The 18,438-nt window shown below is 39.1% G+C and overlaps 1 pseudogene; it reads left to right on the top strand.

Annotated features, from left to right (window-relative positions):
• The first annotated feature begins 4,238 nt into the window (after window positions 1-4,238).
• The window catches only part of LOC149147517 (CBL-interacting serine/threonine-protein kinase 26 pseudogene), a 72,199-nt pseudogene continuing 57,999 nt past the window's right edge, over window positions 4,239-18,438 (top strand).

Here is an 18,438-nt window from a genome sequence, read left to right as displayed (position 1 = left end):
CTAAATATCGACCTCCTGATTTAAAAATGCAAAACAATAAAAACTTCACTAAAAAAAAAAGTTAAAATAAAAATAAAAAACAAGAAAATGTGAAGAAAACAACCACTTCAAAAATGATCAAATTTACAAAATAATTATTTACATTTTATACATTAAAAAATTTAAAGCCAAAACACAGGTCTTTTAAAAAAAGGTGGTGATGTAGAATACTCACTTTTTTAAATCAGCATGAAAATCACTACCATTCTAAAACGATTCTAAAACGTAATGTACATAAAAAAATTAAAGTGCCAAAAAATATGCTCTAAAAAAAACATGTTCGTTCTGCATCACCCCTTTTCAAAATCAGGTCACTTTTTTGTTATCTCTACGAAACGGGTAACAATATCAGTTCCCGTTTCAAAGTTTACATTGTTCGTGGTGCAAGTGACCCAATCTTCTATGCCACAACTCACTGATGTCTTAGCGCTTCACCTTGTTTGCTTTAGTGCTCAAAGCAACAAAATATTCTACATTTAATTTGTATAGGTTCTTCACCCGAACCCCAATCCGCTTCACTTGTCCTGAGCCTATGCGATGGAGGAAAGACTTTCCCTTATTAAATATCACATCATAGCCACAGTCCTCCAACATGGAAACTGAAACTAAATTCTTCTTCAAACCCAGAAAATACATGACATCTTTTAATATGAGAGGAGAACCAGAATCCCTCTGAAAGGTTACAATATCAATGTTGGTCACGTTTTACCTCCCATCATCTCCTATCTCAATGTGCATCTAGAGGTCCTTATCCTCCAAGTCACTGAAGAAATATTTGTTTTCGCTCATATGGAATGAGGCTTCACTATCCAGGTGCCACACACTACCCATCACCAATGTCACCATGCAAGCGATGATGGTGAAATCCAGTTCAAATTGTGAAGCAATAGCTTCACATGCCGCTCCTCCTGAGGGCTTATTACTGGCCTTCTTTTGTGGACACTTTGTGGCATAGTGTTCCAGCTCTTGACAGTGAAAACATTTAATCTTCAACATGTCCTTCTTGTCGCCTTGATTGGAATCTGATTTGGAATGGGATGAATTCCCTTTCCCTTCCTTTACCTTTCTATCTAAGCCACAATTTTCCTCATCATCATGCTTAGATGATGATCCATCTCTGGTGTTCCACTGAATCTCTTCTTGTACCATGTCAAACCAAAATTTCTCCCACTGTGGTAGCTTCTCCCTCCCATTAACTGAGTCCTAGTAGTTGTGCCAGCTCTTGGGAAGGCCTAGAAGTGCTAGGCTCACTAGATCGTCTTCAAACACTATAACACTGACACTTCCAAGCTCATCTCGACATTGGGTGAACATGGTCAAGTACTTTGGTATTGAGTCACCCTTCTCCATCTTGATATTTCTTAGCTTGTCCTTCAGTGCCAACTTCTGTGGTCATTGTTGTTTTGAAACAGGTCTTTCAAGGCCTTCCACATTGCAAATGGAGTTTCCTTAATTTGGAGGTTCAAGACAATATGATCTCAAACTCCTTCTAAGATAATCCTTCTCGCCTTTGCCGCACACTTTCTCCACTTTGCCATATCCTAAGCATCAACTAGCTTAGGAATATCTTTGTCTGTGAATTCCTAAAGCTCGTTGTCTTCCAATGCTGGCTCCATCAATTCCTTCCATGAAATATAGTTTGAACTACCCTCAAAGGTATATTCGAGTCTCAATTTGTAGAATGACATCCTGCTAGCTCTGAAGTATGATACTACAAATTTAATTTCTTCTGCAAAAGAAAACTCGTATTCTCCTCTTCTATAGTGATTTCAGGTCTGATGCCATGTAGAAATTCCTTGTAGATTCAAATTGCATATTGTAATATGCTAAAAGAATTGACTTGAATGTGCTCTACTAATCAGTGGAAACAATAAATGACCGACGAAATCACGAAGCATAAAAGAGAAAGAATTCAATCACACATAACACAATAATTTTCTTCTAAAAGCCACAGCTAAAAACCATCGCGATCTATATATTTCATTAATAAGAAAATATGAGAAGATTACATTTATATGCTCAAGCCTGAGAAACCTCTACACTATCTCAATCTATCTCATTGCTTCACAAACAAGCTCCAGCCAATACTTAGCCAAATCTGGTGCCTGCCAAGCTCTTATTTCCTAACGCATTTTCCTATGGAATTAGTCCATATTTAATTGGGAAATTCCACAAATATGAAATGTGTAGTCCTCATAGGCCTTCCTCTGATTGCATGCACCACTTGTACAGTTCAGATTATTATATAACTAATAGTACACTATCCCTAAACTCCAATCTCAACTAGGTCTTTCTCTGATATAACATGCATGAGTTAATTATGAGTGAATCTTCAGTTTACTAGTTGATAAATGTTGGTTACACCCCACTACTGCAGGTTACACCCCACTACTAGATCTCCCACTAATTCATCCATCAGTTGGAACTAGTTTAACTAAATTTAATTTAGTTAAACTGAATTAAATAATTACAACTCAAAACAAACTCAACCAGGGTTCCTAAAAGTAGAAGACACTCTACATGACTCTAGTTAGACTCCAAACTCTAATTAGCTCAGCCAACTAAGTCAAATTAACTTAGTTAACTATTACAAGTTGCTATGAGAATTGGAATTACAATTTAATTCCTAATTTAATTCAAGGAAAAAATTAAATTAGGACTTTCTTGTTGAATTTTCAACATAACAGCCTCCTTGACAACAACGCTAAAATGTTTGGCAGATCAATTGTTCTTTAATCATAAAAACCAATCCAACTCACACATAAATTGTCAATTCATGTAGGTTTTATTTCTTTAAGGCTATTGTGAAAAATATATGCAGGAACAAATGACAGCTATTGCTAATAAAATCTCAAAACCAATCATTGTAAATGTCACTATCAACACTCCAAACACACTTTTTGTCACACTCCAAACCTTTCTCACACTTCCTAAAGAAAAGACACACATTGTAGAATAAATCACACTCTATCACATGGCCACTTTAATTCAAAAGAAACCACACTCTTGGAAATCATTCAACACTCAAACAATTGCTCTAACACCCATTCAATCAATTAAAATAACCAAAGAACTGTAATATTAATCAAACGACCATCATATCTAATGAGGGGACTAGTCCAAGACCTATGCTATTACACAATGACAGAGGATACAATTCTCAAAACATTTAATGCATGAAAAAGATATCTAACAATAACAGTCACACATAAATTGCAACTGCAAGGAAATAAATATATTCCAGTGATACATCCTTAGTAGGGGCTAGTGAATTACATAATACATAAACTAATTAGGGAAAAGTTGCATTAATGAAAGTTGTAGTACATGAGTACTTTGTTGGTGTTTCTCCCTTCTCTGATCTCTATATATGCATGCCTCGCAGACATAGAGTACATTATTTTATAATTTCAAATTACATTCCTATTTTTGAAAAGTAGGATTGTCATGAGAATCTCTTGATTCTCATTTGATCCAAATCAATTTTAGACAAAAATTGCCTTATAAAAAATTGTCTTAATTGAAAGAAAGTTATAAAAACTTTCTAATTTACAATGAATTATCATTTGGAAATCCCAATTGTTTCAACTAAGTCAGTTGCGTTGTCCATGAATGTCTCCTTTCAACAATCAAACTACCTTTGACTATGTGTCTATCCTTGTCAGTCTTTGTTACTAATCATAGAAGAATCGAGTATCAAAAATAAACTTGGTGTTGTAACAACAATGTCACTAGAGTCTTCGTTCCATCTTTAGCGAGGTAGAACCAGGGAGATATCATCCTACAAAAATATCTCAACAAGCCATACCACCTGAAACAATCCTTCATAAGTTCATTAATAAAATAACCTAAAGAATTATCTCTTATGTCAAGTTTCAAGAAAAACTAGATAGTAAGGATGTCATGCAAAAGGGAACATACTTTAGTCAATAATGGCTAAAAAAGTGAAAGGGCATAGCTTCTAAAGTAAAAATGGTAGGAAAATATATGGAGAATAGGTACAAAAGAATACCAATTTTGTGTTCCAACAACCAACATTTTTCAGTTCCTCTTGTAAAACAAATTATGGTTGGGAAGTAGGTTTTTCTATGACTAATCTCTCTAGATAAGGAGGAGTTTTAAGAGGGACAATTTGAACATGAAATTGGGTTGATATTGGGGCATTTTGTGTTGCAGAAATTGTGGTAGTTGAGGAATAGATGGTTTTGGTGCACTTACTTATGTTTGCAGGGGAGAATATTATTGTGGTAAAGGTGGATGATATTGTGGATATTGAAGGTATACTAGATAAAGCATGGGGGTTTGTTGTGAGGGAATATTCCATAGGTATTTCCTTGCCAACTTTGTTTCCAAGGCTAAGATTGCATTTCTTTTTAGGCCACAAAGGATTCCAAGACATTACTGGATTTAATTATTGAGGAAATGAGCTATAAAATGGAGGAAATTTCAAAGAGGGGTCTTGTGACATACCTTGTGCCCATGGCTTCCATGAATTCATTTATGCTTCTTGGAAGGATGGTTCAACTAGTCAATTTCATCCCTTATAGATGGCTCAATGTCTTGGAAATGGAGGACAACTCTTAGTATCGTGGTCATCTGCATTCATGACACAAACCCATACATGATTTAGTGGACAATCCTTAGGAGAATGTTTCTTCCTACACTCATGACAAAAAATAACTAATGTTGCATTTTCATCCTCTTGTTTATTTTTATTTTTCAAGGTATCTAATTGTGAGTTAAGGGTCCCAAGGATCTCTATTTTGAAATCTTCAAGTAGATTTCCTAGCTCCATCATTTTTATTCTCTATGAAACATACAATGGTGCTTGAAAAAGCTTCTCTAATTCCATTATCGGACTTAGTTCTTCTTGAGTATTTCCTACATAAATCACAAATATTAGTAAATGAAAATCGAGATATATCACCATAACCCATGAGATTGAGAACACTGACATATTATTCTACTAGGGCTTTCAAAAAAATGGTCTCGATAGTATCATCACTTAATGCACTAGGTTTAGTTCTTTGAAGATTGTATAAAAATATCTCAACAAAATCTTCTAGAGTTTCTGTTGGCTGTCGCTGCATATTGAAAATGTCATTATGAGAGTCTCTAGTTTTGCAATAGTCTTGGTATTTTTTAAGAAAAATGGATTTCCTTTTATCCAGAGATCTGATAGTGGACTCTCCTAGTTGCATAAACCATCTAAGGGTAGAGTATTTTAGTGTGGCATGGAACAACTTTAACTTTTGGGCATCATCTATGGAGTTATAGCTTCAACATAGAATGTCAAACTAAAAGAGAAAGACATATGAATCCTCTATAGCCATGCCTTTGAAATTAGGAAGAAATGATGGGGGCATATTCTTCATAGTGACATTTGGTGCTAGATCAAGGATGTTTTGTAATGGCTACAACCACCCTCCAATTTTTTTCCTTAGCTTTGTTTTGAGGCCTCCCTACCAACCTTTCACGGAAACATGTATTGCTTCGTCAAGTACATAAGCTTCGATGATTTTCTTTCAGAATGCTTGTTCATCAAAGCTTGTTGCATTCCCCTCATAGGCTATTTCTCTGGACTTGGTCCAGCTACAGGCTGAGCAAATCCCTCAATAAATTGCGCAATTCTAGAGGGAAACTAGCCTTCCCTCCAGAAATTGCGCCATTTTGTCCGGCAGCCTGATGGGCTCCATAATTGCGTAAATCTGCCAATCAAGCTTCACTAAGAAAATTGTGCAATTCCTCCCAGTAGGGCTGCTCAGCCCAACAAATGTGCAATCCTAGGCAACAGTCATTTGATTTGCCCAGAAATTGTGCAAATCTCCTGGAAAGCCATCCCATATCCCTTCCAGAAATGCTCATTTTCCCCCCAAATTGAGTATATTGTTGCATTTGTAGTTGAGTTGACTGGTTCCACCTGGGACCAAGAAAACTTAACTTGCATGAATGGCCTGCATTTTCCTGGAATAGAAAAAACAACATGCAAAAATCATCCCTAGATTTTAGGGAGATATTTTTAGTAGCTGGAGGTTACATGCAAAGATTGTTTTAGAATATTTCCTCTAAGTGTCACTTTTTCCTAGATTTGTGGCATGTGCGTCATGAGCTTTAAACTTATTTATTTGACGCTTCAGAGCTCATTTTTCCACATCGATCTTGGAGCTCTGACATCCCACAACACATCTAGGACTCTTCGACACATCCATCTCAACTATTCAGGGGTAAGTGGTCTTAACTTGTCTTTTGTAGTATTTCTATCTCTTTTTATGTTTTTGCTTGTGTGAGTGTTGTTTGCTTGATTTCTGTGAATGCTTGCTGTTGTTACATGCATACTAGCTTGTACTAGCATCGTTTCAGTTTTCGTTAGCATCTCATTATTGTCACATGCATTAAACTATTTTGCACGAATGGTAGCCGATTTGGCGACTCGCTTCACCCACATGCATGATGTTCCATTTTTTGAATCTTTCATTCATTTTTTGCATGCACGATCATTCACTCCTGCTTACACTGAGTATTGCCATGCATTCAAAATCACATTTTCTTTTAGTTGCTCGTTGGTGGGTCTGGGAGCCTTGGCCCAAACTCTACCTCACCAAGGCAGAATTGCGCAATCTTGAGAGGGAAGGCTTTGTCTTCCCCTCAAAAAATGCTCATTTCTACCTAGGAGCTATCCTCGAGTCTTGCATTGCACAATTTTGAGGGACAATGACTAATGGCCCAGAAAATTGCGTAATGCAGTCACTGAGCCTATAACCATTGCCAGTTGAAATTGTGCATTACCCAATTCCAATAGCCAGTCAGCTAGCCTGGATTGCACATTGCACAATTCTAGCAATTAGTCAGCCTCCCTAGATAACCCAAAATTCCTTTTGCGCAGCTCTGGCAACCAGTCATCCAACCTCCTAGAAGAAATTGCACAATCCTTGCCAGTCGATACCTAGGTATGTTGCATGTCGTTCCTCAAGTTTTCTTTGCTTTTGATGACAAATTTCTTGCCATGCATGTCTCTTTGTCTCCAGATCTAGCAGCTTTTCGTCCACCTCTTAGCATTTCAGGACCAATGGCCTCCAAGAGAGTAGGATCAAAGGACACTAACGGAAGTGCAATGGGAGCAGCAGTTGAGCGAGTGTCCGCAAGTCTACCAATCTATGAAGATACCAAGCTGATTCTAGAAAAGGACATCAAGCTGAAATGGAAAGAGGTCAATGATGCATTTACAGGCACATTTGGGGAAGACCTCGAAGACTACCAAGTATATGTGAACATTCACAAGTTCAACTTATATCGTATTTCATGTAGATACCCCACATTCCCGTGAACAAACATGATACATTGGATCGTCTCACACACTGATCTCGAGACGATGACATTGAGCAGTGTCAGCAGGACACGGATTGCTACCTTCAAGGAGCATAATTATGATGAGATGTATAAGATGTTGGAGCCTGTGATCATCATGGAGACACCCTTCAGCTTACTCAGTAGTAATGCCAACTTGAGAGACATTTTGAAGAACTGGGTAAAGGAGCCGGCGAAATTTAGGATGACACCCAACTAGATCTACAAGATGAAGATACTACGGAAGGCGTATCAATACTTGGTCATCTTTGCATGTTGACTATATGGCCAAGAAAGCACGAAAACCTTCTCACAGAGTTGGGTGATCGCACTGGACTAACTGGCCAGAGAAGGCAAAGCATGCAACTGGTCTGGCATGTTGGCTCCTCAGCTGAAGGAATAGGTAACAAGCGCTCAATAGCCTCCCAAAGGTATGCAAGTAGAGATCTACATATCCACCTACATCTTGGATGTAATCTGTGCCTGACAGGAGTTCTTGGGCTTCAAGTGGGCACGGACACTGACGGAGACTATTGTGAACACTTATTGTAAGATGTTGTCTGAATGCAGCTTTAGAGGAGTTATCACATGACTGTATGATCATTTTTTCACCCCAGTTTATAAGATGATATTCGAACAAAATCCACCCTACATGTCGAAGGAAACAATGGAGGCACTAATAGACATAGTTGATTGGTATGCCTCACCGTCCAGTACCTTCATACGAATGAACAACATGGATAAGCCTCTGCATGTTCTACCGAAGTTTTCCTTGGACATACTTGTCATGCAGGAAGTAGCATATCACATCTCGGAAGGATTGATATCTGGGTTGCACCAGAAGAAGAAGGAACCTTGGACTGCTCTTCCACTGTGCAACGGCTTATACGAGATACAGAGTTTCAAGCATGTGGATGTTTAAGTAGAGAAGATGAAGAAGTATCAATTGGACCTCCGAAGTTACAATATGTATGACCCACATTGCCTTGTGAAAGATCACTATGTGAGAGTACATGTCAATTGAATCCACGGGGCATGTCATTAGGCGGAGGAGGACCAATGGAGGTATTGTTACAACTACTCTAGACTCAATGAACCAGTTAGCTTTGCTGTGGAATGGTTAGTGAATAAATGTGAAGCAGCATCCCAGAGAGCATTAGAAGCAGTAGCGACAGCAATGGTGAACATACTAGTGCACGACAAGGGAAAGAGGAATATTGTCGATCGTAAGGAGGAAGAGAAAAGTTGCAAGTTCTGAGTAGATCCACTTGCTAAGAAAGTAGCTATGGCTATACAGGAAAAGACGCAATAGCACGACAAGCAAAACACGCAAAGGTAGAGAGAGAAATGAAGAATGGAGGAAACAGAGAAGGAGTTGCATGAGTTGAAGGAGCAACTCCAAAAGGAACAGGAGCTGCGCAGACAAGAGAAGGAAGTGTATCAGGAACAGGTATAACAGGGGGTGCAACTTGTTCATACGGATGAAACAACACCCATATAGGTAGTGGACTCATCAGAAGAGTTGGCATCAGGCAGACAGGGTGAACCATCATAGGAGCAAGACTTCGCTTAGGAGATAGAGTGAGCACTTGAAAAATTGGATACAAATATGGAGCAGTAGGAGTTAGAGCAAGACATCAACCTCATGGCTCACCACCAAGAGGTTGACCCACCAGCTTCACTGCATCTAGAAGAGGAGCAAGTCCCAAGCAACCAAGGAGACACTGAGATCCTTGGAGATCAGCCAGAAAGAGAGATGCACAACATCTCATTTGACGAATCTCAACATAGAGTTGTGCAATCTCGCAGAGTGTCGAATCCGGAAGATCATAAATCCCTTGTGTAGTATGAGGAAAAAGTGATCATCTCTGACGTGCGCAAACATCCATCAACATTATTCGATGCCACTAGAGCATATGCCGAAGCCACTAGCTCGAGTGTTCACTTTCTGACAGCTAAGAATGAGCGAATGGCTAAGGAGTTGCAGACGGCCACGCAAGGAGGAGAATTGGTTACAACATCTGCCTGAGTAGAATTGAAGAAGGCAATATTGGATGAAGTATTGTCCCTTGACACAATCATGCGGGCATTGTATTCCAAGTTTGGTACCATGCATAAGGCAGTCGTCCATCTCAAATGATGGCAACAACGATGTGCTAGAAGAGCATGTATCTTGTCGAATGTTCATGATGTCGTTGATTACATGCAAACATGGATGATGAGATACAAGGGAGCCCTACTTCACTTAAATAAGATGATGATGCCCAAAGCAGTCGAGCTGAAGGCACGCATCCAGAGTTAGATTTAGAACTATGAAGAGCTCTCGCAGCTCATCACTAGTTTATAGGCTTCCCATGCACGTGTATTCAAGAGTATGGATGTTGTGGTGCATGCACATGTGATCCCATCTATTGGGACTCTCACCCAGGTGAAGACAAAGGCACAGGTCTAACTAGAGCTTGACTTGTACTTTGACAAGTTGATGTGCATAGCCACCAACCCTAACTTGCCGATTAGTGCAGACACCATGCACAAGTATGTTGTTGGTCCGGTTGCACTAAGGATAATGATGCACATGCTATCAAATGAGTTGGACAGAGGAGCTTGAGTAGTATACCCAGATGTTAGGGAGGCAAGAGTTAGGTTCCAGAAAGATGTCACCTTGGAGTAAACGGACACCATCGAGGACTACCAATATTGGCATTAATTCACTACTGTCGATCATCGCGAGGATTTCGAAGAGCTAGACTTCCCACAGTTGTCTGAGTCATAGTGATGTCTTACATGGCTTGCTCAAGCCATTTTATCTCACATGGGTACATGTGAATTGTAATTTAACATCTTTTCAAGTGTAAGTTCAAGTGTCGATAGTTGGATGTAACAGTCATAGAGTAGATGAAGATTCATGAGGGTAGATGACTATCACAAAGGGGAATGTCAAGGGCCACCCCACCCTTTGCTATAAATACTCCCTCATAACTTATTGTAAGGTATTTTGGTCAGCCAAGCTTCGATAGGAGTATCTTAGAGAAAGCTTGGATAGTATTGTAACGCGTCTTGGCTTATCCACTGCGCAGAGCTAGTATATCTCTTTAGAGGAGCAAGAGGTTGTGGTTGTAACATTCCAATATTGGAACTAGAGGTTGGACATGGATGTATTGTATGATTGGAACTTACACTTCTTAATATAACAGAGCCAACACGTTTTCATGCATATGTTGTTATTGTAGTTGGACTATTCTAGTTGTTGTAGCAATGTATGTTATTTAACTTACGCATTTATGTATGAACTATTTTGTATGCAATTGTATAAATTTTGTTGCAGATGTGTTGTTGGTTTAAAAATCACTTTGGATTTCTCGCTATCTTTCTTTCCAGCTTCTGATGCATCTTTACTTGTGTGTTCCCTTCCAAGCTGCGTACTATTACAGGTTTCCAAGGGGCACACTCACCTCACTCTTCATGTGTTAGAACCTCTCACGTACCTTCCTTGACATACTATAGCTGTCACACCCTTGCTACCAACAGGGACATCTTACTTAACTCTATGTGAAACCGCGGTCAAGGCATTACCATACGAACCACTGTTGGGACTCCCACACCAAATGGTCTGAGGTCTAATTTGGACTTCTTACCGGGGAGATCCCCTGACATGTTGGCGGGCCCAACACCGTCAACATTTTTGGTGCTAGAAGGAGAGCCAAATGACAAGCTGTGTCCTCTCATCTTGTTTTGAACCTTTGCATATCTATCATGGAGTCTTGCACTCTTCTCCCTCCACGATATTTTTCGCATGCTGAATCTGTTACCATCACGAGGGATTTTTTCGATCTCTTGTCCACATACACATACGATGGTGAAGGCGAAGTGGCTTGGCCTAAGTTCTTACATGACTTCCTTTCCATGCTTCATGAGGAAGATGGATGTTCTGATGAATAGGCCAGTCTGCTGCTTGCATACGCACTTCGCGAACCTCCACATCGGTGGCCCTGCAGCCTAATGGTTGACAACGTGCACTCACTTGAACACTTCTGTGATCTCATTGAAGACACTTTCTACATTATGATCCAGAACATCTTGACCAAAAAATATTACAACAATGGAAGTCTCCGCATGAATCACCTATGGATTTTTGGTAGCGCTTCTGTGATTTGCAGTTTCAAGCTCTAAAGAGCCAGATCAAATTTTTCTATCTTTAGGATTGATTCGAGTATTGTCTTAAGAAACCTGCGCATCCCAAGAAGAATTTTGAACTCAAGCCTCGCTCAGCATTCTTCAGTGATGGAGCTGCGCAATCACAGACGGAAACGATCACAGTCATAAGTGATTTTCTGTCGTCCCCTCATTAAACAGCTCCACCACTGCAGAGTGATGCAAGAGATCATGCTCACACATCTGTTCAGTTGTCACATCCTCCCAACATAACTTCAATAAATTTTCGCACAGATTTGGTTGTGATTCCATTGAGTTGTCATATGAATTTTGTACCACAACCTCCGTCTTCATACTCATTTGTTCCTCCAAATGATATTGTGTTGTGTTCTTCCATTCCGAACTCTAAACTCGTTGTGAAGGAGGAACAAGCCATCTACAGAGTTAGTGTTTCACAACCAACATGCACTATCAATCATGAAGAGTATGACTAGGAGCTTGAGCATCAACACTTGGCGAAGGATGACTCCCTTCCTTCCGATCCTCCTCTGTTCTTTCCTAACATCTTTGGTGAACCTATCATCCAGGATGTCGCATGTGTATCTTCATCTATGGATGCACCCATTGTTGATCACTCACAGGACACATTGGATGTCAGTCTATCATCCGAGAGGATAAGTTATTCATCAAAATCCACTTGACCTTTCATCTGCCTTTTCCAGAAACACAGAGGATGAATATGTTCTCTTCTCATCTACCCCTTTGTTTGATTCATCAGATCAAGTGGATGCTGATGGAATCATTGATTTTTCTGATCATGGTTGTCATGATCCATTTACTTCCATATTCGATCACGATCATGATTCTATCACAGTTGATTTTTTGAAGCCACCAGTTTATGATGATCTATTTGACGATGAAGATGAAACCCCCCAGATTGTCGAGGCACTTCAGCCCGAGCTGATGTTTATGTGAGGCCCTCACTATCCTGACGTTGGTTCCACTTCCGATCAGGAAATTGTTCAATCACCCTAGGCTCCTCATCACTCATTTGTATGCATTGAAGATCAATCTCACACACAGATCATGCTTCCTCCACTCAAACTGCACGATCCCATCGATCATGCATTGGAGGAATCTTACAATGCAAGCACAAGTTTAGGACACAAGTTATCTTTGTTTCTTTCATTTTCTTGCATGTCACAGTCAAGATTATGTGTATGCTTCAAAGCAACATGTAGTGTCGCAAAACACCGTGATAAGTCCATGAACCACATGTCATGTACTTACACTCACTTATGTCTTGTGGACACTTTGAAACATGAAGTGTGTTTGTCTTCATTGTTATATCTTTCTTGTTTGCTGGCTCACACAACCAGGTTTCTCGCGAACCAAGTCTTCACCAACATGGGTCAACCAATGCGCCGGTGGTTGCATTGGAAATATCACTTCACGTGATTAGGCCCATGCACTGTTAGCTTAGGAGTAGGAGTAGTTTTTGCTTTCAGTTGTTTTCTTGCATGCTTGTTTGCTTACTTGCTTTGCTTGTTTGTTTGTTTGCTAGCTTATTTGTTTACTCACTTCGTGTTGGGTCCCTATAATACTAGTGATTACCCCATTACTATTGTAGTTATACCCCTTATTTATATTTTTGTGCCCCTATTACCCCCATATTGTTATTTCTGTGCCCCATAGAATCCCTCTATTGTTGTTTTTGTGGATTTATATTATTATTGTTAGGTCGGCTGGATTATATTGTGACTCCATAGACTCCTATATATAGAAAGGAGGTTTTGTCATTTGAATCATCCAAGAATTGTTCATTTATGTAATGTAAAGGAGGTTTCCCCCTCGAAGAGGCTGAATTCTGAGGCGTTGATCTATCTTTTCTATCTTTTCTTGAGCTGGTTTCATAACATTTGGTATCAGAGCTTTGGATTCTAGGGTTTCGCTGCTCCAAACAGGTCATCATGGAATTTTCGCTATAACTTTTTTTCTGTGACGTTTCAGATGTCGCAAAAAAAACCCATTTGAGAAGAAATCACGCTGAACCTTGGGTCCAAATTTCAGAGCTTTTTGCATGATATTTGCGGAGATATGATCTGAGGAAGTTTGTCTTTTTGTAGACTCCTGAATTACATTAAAAACAGGTGACCTGGGGAAAATCGTCATAACTTTCTCTCTGGGGATCGGATTGAAATTTCATAAGAAGCTAAAAAAAGAGGACGGACTTTAGTTTCTTGTATGTGTGTTTCAGATTCAAAGGTTAAAACAGTGACTCGTGGCAAATCGTACAAGTTTGCTCTACTGAACTAGTCTAAAAACAAGTCACTGTGGGAGATTTCACATAACTCTTCCTTGGAGAATCCAATTTGGGTCAGACTTGTGGCATTGGAAAGAGGACACAGAGGGCTACTACAGCTCACAAATTCAGAACTAGATGATTGGAAAGTACAGAGATACATCAGAAGCAATATCGAGCTCCTACAAGGTGAAAAAAGGTGTGTAGATTTTCTTAAATTTTTGCTTAAGCTTGGTTTGAAAATTTATTTTGAAGGAATTCAAAGGGCATAGTAGAGCATTATTATCAATAACTGATGCCTCGAGGAAAGAAAATGCAAACACCTAGTAAGGAACCTGAAAGCTCTAGCATGACTCATGAAGAAGAAGAAGAAATGCAACATGATATATCAAAATTACAAGACCAAGTGCAACAACTGTCCCTTGCACAAAAAGGAACAGAATCTAAGATGGATGGTTTAAAGAAAGATGTAGAAGCTAAGATGGATGGTTTAAATAAAGGTGTAGAAGCTAAGATGGTTGACGTGGAAGCTAATATGGATGATTTGAAGATAGATTTGAAGACAGACATGGACGAATTGAAGATAAATATGAATAAGTTGCTACAAGAAATGGTCCCTAAGGGTGAAAGGGTACTAAAGGAAACTCATGATGAGAACAAAAGAAATGTTAATCATGATTCCATAGATGCTAATGTTGGATTGAAGAATCACCATATTCCAAAAATCGATATGAGGAAGTTTGATGGCAAGGATCCCGCCACATGGATATTACAGATGGAGCAATTCTTCGATCTCAATAATGTGCAAAACACACAAAAGGTACGTATGGCAACTGTATATTTGGAACCAAATCAGTTTGTATGGTATCAATGGCTTTGTTCTCGTAAACAATTTATCACTTGGGCAATTTTTACGGAAGAATTGATAGCACATTATGAGGATACAAAAAGCAACACTTTTTTTAGCCAATTGATAAGTCTCAAACAAAGGGTTCAATAATGGAGCACATTGAGGAGTTCCAAAAATTGAACATAAGGGTAAAAGATATTCCAGAGGAGCATAGGATTGATGTGTTCATAGGGTCTTTAAAGGATAATATCCAACATGATGTCTGCCTTTGGGAACCTGATTCATTAGAGAAGGCATTCAGGTTAGCAAGAAAAATGGAAAGCAAAATTATGGCAACTAGGAAGCATACCACTCACAACTATAAAGACGGAAGTGTTGTTGCCCCTAGTCTTCCACAACCTACAAGGTTGACACCACAACAATTGGAAGAAAAAAGAGCAAAAGGGCTTTGTTACAGTTGTGATAGCAAATACACAAAAGGTCATAAGTGTGCTGAGAAGAAATTATTCTACATAGATTGTGAAGAGGAAGAAGAAAAGGAGCAAGAAAGGTCAAAAGAAGAGGATATACTCCAGGAACAAAGCCTAGATGAAGAACAAATAAATCCGACCATATCTTGTAATGCATTGGCGGGAATTACCACTCCTCAAACCATCAAGATAGAAGGACAAATCAAGAAGAAAAAGGTAATAGTGTTGATTGATTCAGGAAGCACCCACAATTTTATTCATTGTAGGGTAGCAAAAGAATTGAATTGCTTCCTATATCCAGCACCAGAGTGTCAAGTGATGATTGCAAATGGAGGAACAATAAATTGCTCTGGAAAGTGCCATAATATCAAGCTATCCATGGGAGAATATGTATTGACTAGCCCAATGCTTTCCATTCCAATGGGAGGTGCTGATGTTGTACTAGGAGTCCAATGGCTACAATCCTTGGGTACAATAGCTTTTAATTTTCAAGAACTTTTCATCAAATTTTCTACGGAAGGAAAGGAAGTTGAATTAAGGGGTATTGCAGGGAAACCAGGAAAGATAATCAGCTCTAATGGCATGACAAAGCTTCTTAAAAAGGAGCAAAGAGGTGTAATTGCACAATTATGTTCGCTAGATGTTTCCACATTGGAATCATCTATTTCTCCAGATCTCCAAAAAGTCCTGGACAATCATTCCAAGGTATTTGAGACTCCCAAAGGTCTCCCACCTATGCGTGATCATGATCATGCTATTCATCTGATTCCAGGAAGTGTTCCTCCAAACATCAGGCCGTACAGATATCCCTATGCCCAAAAAGTGAAATTGAACGTATGGTTGCAGAAATGCTAGAGGCTGGTATAATTCAACCGAGTCAAAGTTCTTTCTCAGCTCCAGTAGTATTGGTGCACAAGAAGGATGGATCATGGCGCATGTGTCCGGATTATAGGGAGCTCAACAAGCTCACTATTAAAGATAAGTTCCCCATTCCTGTCATTGATGAATTACTGGATGAATTGCATGGATCAATTTACTTCACCAAGTTGGATCTTCGTTCGGGATATCATCAAATCAGAATGAAGATTGAAGACATTCCGAAAATGGCATTTAGAACTCATGAGGGTCATTATGAATTTTTGGTCATGCCTTTTGGCCTTACCAATGCACCTTCAACATTTCAAGGTTTGATGAATTCAATTTTCAAACCATTCCTTAGAAAATTTGTGTTAGTATTTTTTGATGATATACTAATCTACAGCAAGTCTTGGAAGGATCATGTTGAACATGTTGACAGGGTGCTACAACTATTGGAGGAGAAACAATTATATGCAAAAAGATCCAAATGTTTCTTTGGAGTCCAAGAGGTGGAATATTTGGGTCATATTGTATCTCATGAAGGAGTTAAGGTAGACCCTAGCAAAATTAAAGCCATTAAGGAATGGAAAATCCCCACATCCATAAAGCATCTGCGAGGATTTCTTGGGTTGACAGGGTATTATCGCAAGTTTGTTAAGAATTATGGGAGAATAGCAGCACCTCTAACAACATTATTGAAGAAAGATTCATTTTCATGGACTCCGGAAGCAACAAAGGCCTTTGAACATCTTAAAGAGGCAATGTGCCAAGCACCGGTCTTAGCTACACCGAACTTCACAAAAACCTTTATTGTGGAATGTGATGCTTCAGGAAATGGAATTGGTGTTGTTCTAATGCAAGATGAAAGACCCATTGCTTTTGAAAGTCGTCCAATCAAGGGAAAGTTTTTAAGCAAAGCTATTTATGAAAAGGAAATGTTGGCAATACTCCATGCACTTAAGAAATGGCGACCCTACCTAATGGGAAGACACTTCAAGGTAAAAACGGATCATGATAGCCTTAAATACTTTTTAGAACAAAGATTATCCTCTGAAGAGCAACAAAAGTGGGTCACAAAGATGTTGGGTTATGACTTTGAAATCATCTACAAAAAAGGGAAGCAAAATGTGGTGGCAGATGCACTCTCAAGAAAGGATGAGGATGTGGAAGCATTGTTGTGTGCCATTTCTATTATCCAACCAGATTGGATAAACGAAGCAAGGGAGGAATGGAAGAATGACGAAGAAGTGTGGGCACTTATTCGAAAGCTACAACAAGATTCCAGTACTTCTGATACATTTAGCTGGCAAAATGATTCGTTATGGTACAAAGATCGCTTATACCTCTGTAAGAATTCCCAGCTAAAACAAAAGATTCTTATGGAATTGCACACTTCTCCCTTAGGAGGGCACTCAGGATTTTTAAAAACTTACCACAGGGTTAAGAAGGAATTTTTTTGGGATGGCCTTAAATCAGATATTCAAAAGTTTGTGGTGGAATGTTTGGTTTGCCAACAAAATAAAGTTGAAACAATTAAGACACCGGGTCTATTACAACCTTTATCCATTCCAAGCCAACGTTGGGAGGAGGTTTCAATGGATTTTATCACAGGTTTACCCAAGTCTGAGGGAAAGAGTGTCATCATGGTGGTAGTTGACAGACTTACCAAGTATGCACACTTTTGTGCATTATCACATCCATTTAAAGCCAGTACAGTTTCTACTGCATTTATGGAAACAATTCAAAAGCTACATGGAAACCCAAAGATTATTGTAAGTGACAGAGATCCCATTTTCACTGGAAATTTTTGGACAGAATTATTTTCTTGTCTTGGTACTCAGTTAGCTCATAGCTCATCTTATCATCCTCAATCTGATGGGAAAACTGAGATAGTAAACAAATGTTTGGAAGGATATCTTCGTTGCTTTGTATCTGATAAACAGACACAATGGGTCAAATGGTTGCCTCTGGCTGAATGGTGGTATAACACTTCCTTCCATACAACAACAAAAATGACCCCATTTATGGCACTTTATGGGTATCAACCACCATCCATCACATCATATTTAAGAGAAAATTCTAAGGTTCAGGCAGTGGAACATCACATCGAACATCAACAACAAGTCCTCCAACTCTTAAAGGATAACCTCGTGTTGGCACAAAATAGAATGAAACAACAGGCAGATCAACATCGCAGTGAAAGAAGTTTTGATGTAGGTGATTGGGTATTCCTACGGCTACAACCATATAAGCAAATGTCCCTAAAGCAAGCTAAGAAGGATAATAAATTATCACCAAAGTATTATGGTCCGTACAAGGTGTTGCAAAAGATTGGTACTATGGCATACAAATTGGAGCTTCCTGCAGCTTCTCGATTGCACCCAGTTTTCCATGTTTCATGTTTAAAGAAGGTTATAGGCGAC

Source organism: Pinus tabuliformis, chromosome 9, assembly GCF_031772625.1.
Source record: "Pinus tabuliformis cultivar Carrire ecotype Pingquan chromosome 9, CPIR1, whole genome shotgun sequence".
Lineage (NCBI taxonomy): Eukaryota > Viridiplantae > Streptophyta > Pinopsida > Pinales > Pinaceae > Pinus > Pinus tabuliformis.
This window is presented reverse-complemented; position numbering and strand designations above follow the sequence as displayed.